General features: G+C 43.3%; 2 pseudogenes; one reads left to right on the top strand and one right to left on the bottom strand.

The window, feature by feature from the left end:
* Positions 1–531: 531 nt before the first annotated feature.
* LOC102497849 (serine/arginine-rich splicing factor 1 pseudogene) lies at positions 532–2597 on the bottom strand (annotated as a pseudogene).
* Positions 2598–3493: 896 nt separating this feature from the next.
* On the top strand, positions 3494–8083 carry LOC102498249 (RNA-binding protein EWS pseudogene; annotated as a pseudogene).
* Positions 8084–8515: the final 432 nt, after the last annotated feature.

Below are 8515 nucleotides of genomic sequence, written 5' to 3' on the forward strand. Positions count from 1 at the left end.
TATGATCCCGCTCCATGAATCCTTGTAATTCATCCTCCCTATCCTATCCACATTATGATTCAATCCAATGATCCAGCTCCAAGGATTGGGATCCAGTGAGCCCTCTCCAATCCAAACCTTTATAACCAGCAAAACCAAAAAAGAGGAGGCAAAATGTTAGATACTGTAATCAAAAAGGGTTTCTGGGGAATGATGAGTTATGTCTGTCATCAGTTTAACAGATGTACATCAATAACTATCAAATTCCCCAAAACAAGTTTCTGAATGGTGTTCAGATAAATCTTAGAAACTTAATCATCATAGAGACTAACTGGAAGAAGCATTTTATATTTACAGTTCAACTGATAATGCCAGCACTTGTTACTGTACAGCATATTACAGGTTTTGTGGTTGCAAGAAGTTATGTAGTTGTAAAGTTTACTGGTATGGCTACCCACCTAAGTCTAAACTAAACCTAATGCTCCCATCTGGAATTTCATTTGTAAATTAAAGTGTTTTAAATATGAATCAATTATGAATATTAGTTTAAAAGGGAAGGTAAGACTTAAAAATATTCCCAACTAGATTATCTACATCAATACGTTGGAATTCTATATTTTGCTTTCATTTTGTCTTAAAAAAATGAAATAGCAACGTTCTATCAGTCACACAGAGGACATGCAGATTTAGCAGTATTGATATTATACTCTATCTCGTTGGAATTAAAGACACCCTGTACCCACATGTACACCAACAGCAGGTCACACATTAACAGTTGTAACTAAGCACTGTGACAAATTAGCCAGTTCTTCCCACATTAGTCCCTATTAAAACAAAAAAGTGGGGGAAGGGAGCAAAATAGTTATAAAATGGGCAATGTAATTTTGCCACAATTGCCAAGGATTAAAGAATAAAGCAATTGTAGCTAAAGATAACTGCGTAAGATGTTTGCAAGTGTTTAAAGATAAATGTATATAATCATTTTTAACCCTTGCTTTTTAGTATAAGGTCAATACTGCCAATTTCATCTGTGACAATAGCACCTGGAATCATACCATTGCCTCCATTATTGATCTGATCCTCCTCAATCCTCCTTTTGATAATCCTAAAATGATTGAAATGTGCTCCACAATCCTTAATGCAAAGCATCCTTAATCCATCTCTTCAGATATGTCTACAGAAAGACACATGAAAAGCAAGATAAACATAAGGACTTCCCCAGGTAAGATATCCACAAACACCCACAACATCCCAGTTCACACAAACCAGAGCAGAATAGACATTTACACAATAGCACAGTCTGAAGAGCATGGAAAATTAACTAAATTTAAACAATCCTGTCTATGACATCACTTAAAATACAATTTATCAAAGACATGAGGGGAACGTAGATGTTAGGAGCAAGGGGATATTACACAAGAAAGCAGTTCAACACTTTAGCCCATTCTGAACAAAACAGTTTGAATTAAAAAATGAAAAGATTGTGCTGAGTAAAGGAAAACTGTATACAACATGGGTTCTACAAAAAGTGTCACCAATCATTTTATGTACGAGAGCGAGATCTGCTATGACGGGGAGAATAGCGTGGTGATCCTCTGCTTCTCCTTGGGGAGTAACTGCGACTCCTGCTGTTGCTTCTGCTCCGGCTTCTGCTACGACTACGGCTTCGAGATCGAGATCTTCCATAACTTGGACTTCTGGGCCCATCAACTTTAACCCAGATGTAGGCAGTTTCTCCCTCATGAGGTCTAAACTTAGTGTTCGTCCAGAGACAACCACTCTGTTTTCAGGCCTCCTGGATGGGGGCCATAGCGGCCTCGGGGAGCTCCGCCACCTCCACCCCCGCCACGCCTCGGCCTGTACTATGGCCGCGCCGAGGAAACTCCACCCGCAGACGGTATCCATCGTAATCATACCCGTCACGACCCGGCACCGCGTCTTCCGCATCTCGCGGGTCCTCGAACTCAACGAAGGCGCAAGGAGGTCCCCCGCAGCGATTCTTGAGGTCGATGTCACGGCTAGCGCCGTATTTGTAGAACACGTCCTCAGTGTCCTTGGTTCGGATGTCTGCAGGTTAAGTTACCCACGTAGATGCGGCAATCGCTGTTCCCTGCCGGGCCACGAATCACACCACCTCCCGACAGGGCGGCAACCAAAAGCGCAGACTCGAGAACGAGCCTTCCCACTAAGCCTAGCGCACGTCTGCCCTAGATTTTAAATCTCCAGGCTTTTATTGCACATGAAGACGATCCCATTCTAATAGCCAAGCTCTGCCCTCTTACTAAACTTCACAGAGATGAAAGAAATGAGTCCATTACAACCAATTGGTTAAAGAGCCCATTACCAGACCTTACTTCACACTGGGCTTTAATTCCAAATATTATATGGCACATACATTTTGTCAATTTGCTGCTTTTGTAGGTAGCAAATAAATCAGCATTTTTGACCTTGACCACTTCCTTTTTTTTTTTTTTTTTTTGAGAAATTTTTCCTAAGTGTGCATGTGCTTACTTACCAGAGAGACAGAGAGACCAAAAAAAAAAAAAGAAAAGAAAAGAAAAAGAAAAAAGAAAGAAAAGAAAAGAATAAGAACAAGAAATCAATCCTACCTCCTCCATTCACCCAATGTGCCCAGTGTGAGTTTTAAGCTGTGAAGTCCAGGACTCAAACCACAGTCAACTACGTGGGAGTCCAGCAATGTAACTATTACAACACACTTCCTCTTTTTTTTTTTTTTTTTTTTCTTTTTTTGAGAGGTTTTTTGCTATAGGGCACATGTACTCTCCAGAAAGACAGAGAGAGACAGAGACAGAAAGCAAGAACATTCTCCTCTCGGGATCTTGGGCACGTACACACACACACACACACACACACACACACACACGTCCGGCATGAGTTTAAGCCACCAAGACTCGAACCATGGTCGACTACTTGGAAGTCCAGCGACATAGCCATTACGCTAACTGCTGGTCCTCACACTTGCTCTTTTTAACTGACAAACAGAAGTTAAAAACAGTGTACCAACATTTCACCATATCAATTTCCTTCCCAGAGTCTGATCCACACACATTCTAGAAGATTAACGATCACAATTAATTCAAGGTTTCTTGGGAACCAGTAGTTAGCGTAATGGCTATGTCACTGGACTCCCACGTAGTTGACCGCGGTTCACGTCCGGGATCTGGTGGCTTAAAACTCACGCTGGGCACGTGTGCGTGCCCAAGATCCCGAGAGGAGAATGGAGGAGAAGGGATTGTGGCATGACCATCCCCCCTGGGGGGTGATTTCTCACTTTCTGTCTCTATGTCTTTCTCTGTCTGGCGAGTGCATGCACCCTATAGCGAAAACCTCTCCGAAAAAAAAAAAAGAAAAGATTTCTTCTGTTTCCCAAAATGCCCCAGTTGAGGCCACTTTACAACAGCTAGGATTGCCCAATATTTCTGTGGAGCTTATTAAGTATTGAGCCAAGAGAAGTCAGCCTCATAGAAGGAAAAAGTCATGTTGTTCCATAATCATGCCCAGTAGACTGTATCCGCGTTAGCTCCTTTCAGGCATACTCCATCACTGACAGCCAGTGCACACGCTACTGAATTAGACCATTGCTCTGTTGCCCTGCTTACCCAAATCCATAGACTTGCCAAGTAATACTATTTTCTTGGTTGGGCGACCCATACTAAAATACCTCAAAGACACTTTTAAACAGTTTACTTTATGTTATCTATTGGTCAGATCTGTTTATAACCATGCAAAGAGCATTTCTGAGCTCTCAATAATCATAATATTGGGGCCTTTTACAAAGTAACAAGACTTGTGTTACAGTACAATGACTATGTAGTGGGTTTATCACCAATATACATTTCTATTACACACACAAACAACCTTTTAATATTTTCACGATCTGTTAATTTCCCATCAAGCCAATGGACATAGCATTAAGACAACATAGTTCTCAAAATACTATTCAACAAAAACAACAAGGCTTTATCCTTGCTATTAAAATCCTTTGAAACTTGTACATCAGACTCCCCTCTTTCATTTATGCCTGGCTAGAAATAAGAAGATTGAAATACTTTCAAGTCTTATAAAGCAAAGACTTGCAACTTGTAAATTAGAAATCAACAAATTGGGAACCAACAGATGGTTACATTGCTGGACTCCCACATAGTCAACCATGATTCGAGTCCTGGACCTGACTGAAAATTCATGCCAGGCGCATTTGCATGCATGACCAAGATCCTGGGAGAAGGATAGAGGAAAAGGGATTGTGGTGTGGCCATCCTCCCTGAGGGGTGATTTCTCACTTTTTGTCTCTCTCTTGAGTGAGCACATGCACTCCATAGCAAAAATTTCCCTTAAAAAAAAAGAATCAGCTAACTGATTTTGCTGACCATCTTCTCAGATCTGCTGATCTCTCTTAATTATTTTTAACATTTGACTGTAAAAATAAGTTCTGGAACATTGTCATGGTATTTGAGTGTGATAATGTGACAAGGAGGTAAGACAATTGAGAGTACTGCAGTGCATTAAAATGAAACCTTACATTTTAGACTACTGTCAGTGTCACAAATGTCATAGGACTCATGACTTGTTAGCTAGGGGAGGGTGTGATAATCAAGATATTTCACATTGTTTAAAATTACGTAGAGGAACCAGCAGGTGGAACAGTGGGTTAAGGCGCTGGACTCTAACATGACCAACTGTGGTTCAAGTCCGGGACCTGACAGCTTGCAAATCATGCCAGGTATATGTGTGTGAGCATGCCCAAAATCCTGAGAGGAGAATGGACATGGAAAACAAGGGGTTGTGGCATGGCCACCCCACCCCCATGGTGAGAAGGAGGATTTCTCACTTTCCTTCTGTCTCTCTCTCCAGCAAGCACATGCATCCTATGGCAAAAAAAAAAGAAAAAGAAAAAAAACTTGAAAAACCAAAAATACATAGAATTGGGCCAGAAGATGGTGTGGCAGTTAAGGCACTGGATCCCACATGGCCAGTTGAGCAATTCAAGTGCTAAACCAGTGGCTTGAAAATCATGCCAGGAGCATGTGCATGCACGCCCAAAATCCCAAGAGGGGACAGAGAAGGGATTCCTGAGTGGCCATTCTTCCTGGGGGAAGTGATTTCTCACTTTCTGTCTCTGGCAAAGCAAACAGACCCTGTGAAAAATAAAAAAGAAACAAAGAAAGAAACTATATAGAATTACCAAGAAATCTGTTCTCTCCTGAACTGTCACTGCCTATTATTAAACTAGCCACTCAAAATCATTGCAGGGTCCACGCAAGTTGAAATTCCAATCATTAGGCTTTTTCATCATAAAGTATTATCCCAAATGTACACCACTAAAAAGAGTGTGCATCATTTCTTCTGTGTTCTCTTTCACAAATCTTCTAATTAAAGATCAGCAAATATCTAGAGAGACTGCAAACATGTATTAAGTGCTGACAACGTTCCAGTTACCATGCTAAACTCCAGGTAAATAAAAGTGAATAAGATATGTCCTGTTCTTAAGTTGCTTAGTCTAGTTTAGGAAACACATTGCAGTTATTCAAAGACAGAAGTATTCTTATGGAGTTACAGTATTAACTGTACAGCAAGCATACCGTGTACTGTACATCAGGTACTTGGCTAGACCATCTTAAATAAGATCTAACTATAAAAGTGCTCAGAAGTACATTACACATGACAAGTAAAACATTTTTAACTGTTTTGTTTATCTAAATCTTAGAACATTTTCTTAGGGGATCAGCAAGATAGCATAATGGTTGTGTTGCTGGACTCTCACATGGTCAGCCATGGTTCAAGTCCTGGACCTGGTGGCTTGAAACTCATGCCAGGCATGTGTGTGTGCATGCCCAAAAGCCCAAGAGGAGAATGGAAGAGAAGGGATCGCGTCATGGCCATACCCCCAGAGGGTGATTTCTCAGCTTTCTGTCTCTCTCTCTGGCAAGCACATGTGCACTATAGCAAAAAATCTCTCTTAAAACAAAACAAAACAAAACAAAAACATAGCAGTGCTTCACCTAGAGGTGAAAGTGAGAGGGAGACAGATGTTGAGAGAAAGAAGAGGAAGGAGAGAAAATAGTGTCCATGGATTACAGTACCTATAGCCAAGCTGCAGCCCAGCAGGGCTACAGTGTTTACAGTGCCGAGCCACTCAAGGATATGCACAGTCCACGCAGGCTTATAGGCAACAAAGCTATGGGACCTATGGACAGCCCACCTATGTCAGATATATCCTGGCTCAGACCTCTGCAACCTATGAGAAAACTGCCTATGTGACTTCTTATGGACAGCCTCCTACTGGTTATACTATTCCAACTGCCCCCCAGGCATACAGCCAGCCTATCCAGGGGTATGGCACAGGTGCTTATGATACCACCACTGCTATAGTCACCACTACCCAGGCCTCCTGTGCAGCTCAGTCTGCATATGGTGCCCAGCCTGCTTACCAAGCCTATGGGCAGCAGCCTGCAGCCACCACACCTGCAAGACCTCAGGATGGTAACAAGCCTGCTGAGACTGGTCAACCTCAATCTAGCACAGAGGATTACAACCAGCCCAGCTTAGGATATGGACTGAGTAACTACAGCTATCCCTGGGTACCTGGGAGCTACCCCATGCAGCCAGTCATCGCACCTCTGTCCTATCCTCCTACTAGCTATTCCTCTCCACAGCTGACTAGTTATGATCAGAGCAGTTACTCTCAGCAGAACACCTATGGGCAACCGAGCAGCTATGGACAGCAGAGTAGCTATAGGCAGCAGCCTCCTACTAGTTACCCTGCCCCCCAAACTGGATCCTACAGCCAGGCTCCAAGTCAACATAGCCAACAAAGCAGCAGCTATGAGTAGCAGAGTTCATTCCAACAGGACCATCCCAGTAGCATGGGTATTTATGGGGAGGAGTCTGGAGGATTTTCTGGACCAGGAGAGAACAAGAGCATGAGTGACCCTGATAACCAGGGCAGAAGAGGGGGATTTGATCATGGAGACATGAGCAGAGGTGGGCAGGGAGGAGGACGCAGTACAATGGGCGTGTCCCATTCAGGACTGAGAGTGAGGTGGCTTCAGTAAGCCTGGTGGACCCATGGATGAAGGACCAGATCTAGACCTAGGCCCATCCATAGATCCAGATGAAGACTGACCACAGTGCAATTTATGTGCAAGGATTAAATGACAATGTGACTCTACATGATCTGGCAGACTTCTTTAAACAACGTGGGGTGGTTGAGATGAATAAGAGAACCAGGCAGCCCATGATCCACATCTGCCTGGACAAGGAGACAGGAAAGCCCAAAGTGCAAAGGTGATGCTATAGTGTCCTATAAAGACCCATTGACTGTCAAGACTGCCATGGAGTGGTTTGATGGGAAATATTTTCAAGAGAGCAAACTTAAAGTCTCTCTTGCCCAGAAGAAACGTCGAATGAGCAGCATGAGGGGTAGAATGCCACCCCAGGAGGGCAGAGAGATGCTACCCCCACTCCGTGAAGATCCAGGAGTCCCAAGAGGCCCTGAGGGGGGAGGCTATGGATCATATGGGAGGCTGGAAGGCCATAGAGGAGACAGAAGAGGCTTCCCTCCAAGAGGGCCCTGAGATTCCCAAGGGAAACCCTCCAGAGGAGGGAATGTCCAGCATCGATCCGGCAATTGGTGGTGTCCCAACCTGGGTTATGGAAACCAGAACTTCACCTGGAGGGCAAGATGCAACCAGTGTAAGGCCCTAAAGCCTGAAGGCTTCCTCCCTCCACCCTTCCCAGCCCCAGAGGGGATCATGGCAGAGATGGCCCTGGCGGCATAAGGAGAAGAAGATGTGGCCTCATGCACCGTGGTGGCCCCAGTGGAATGTTCAGAGGTGGCCATGGTGGTGACAGAGGTGGCTTCCATGGTGGCCAGGGTATGGACCGAGGTGGCTTTGGTGGAGGAAAACATGGTGGCCCTGGGGGGCCCCCCAGACCTTTGATGGAGCAGATGGGAGGAAGACAAAGTGGACATGGAGGACTTGGAAAAATGAATAAAGGCGAGCACCATCAGGAGCGCAGAGACCAGCCCTACAAGGTGCAAAGATCCCGCAGAGCTGCATTGACTACCAGATTTATTTTTTAAACCAGAAAATGTTTAAATTTATAACTCCATATTTTAAATTTATAACTCCATATTTATAAGGTTGGTCACAACATTATGATTATTCCTTGTCTGTACTTTAGTAATTTTACCATTTGTGAAGAAACATTAAAACAAGTTAAATGGTTAAAAAAAAAATCTTGGGTCTTTTTTAGTAAGCTATTAATTAATTCTTCCAAAATTCTTGTCAATATCCACGATTTTTTTGTTGTTGTTGTTTTTGTTGTTGTTTTTTTGCCATGTCCTAAAAGATTCATGCTTTGGATAAAGCAGATTTGACCATCTGCTTTACCCGAATCTCAGTAAACAGGGCTTGACAAGTGAGAATGGGTTCTCAGAGGATTGATCCGTAAGTTATGTTTAGTGAACAGAGTTAAGTAACATTTCAGCTATTACCACCCTGCATGTTAAAGG

Source organism: Tupaia chinensis, unplaced genomic scaffold (genome assembly GCF_000334495.1).
Source record: "Tupaia chinensis unplaced genomic scaffold, TupChi_1.0 Scaffold000436_1, whole genome shotgun sequence".
Classification (NCBI taxonomy): Eukaryota; Metazoa; Chordata; class Mammalia; order Scandentia; family Tupaiidae; genus Tupaia; species Tupaia belangeri.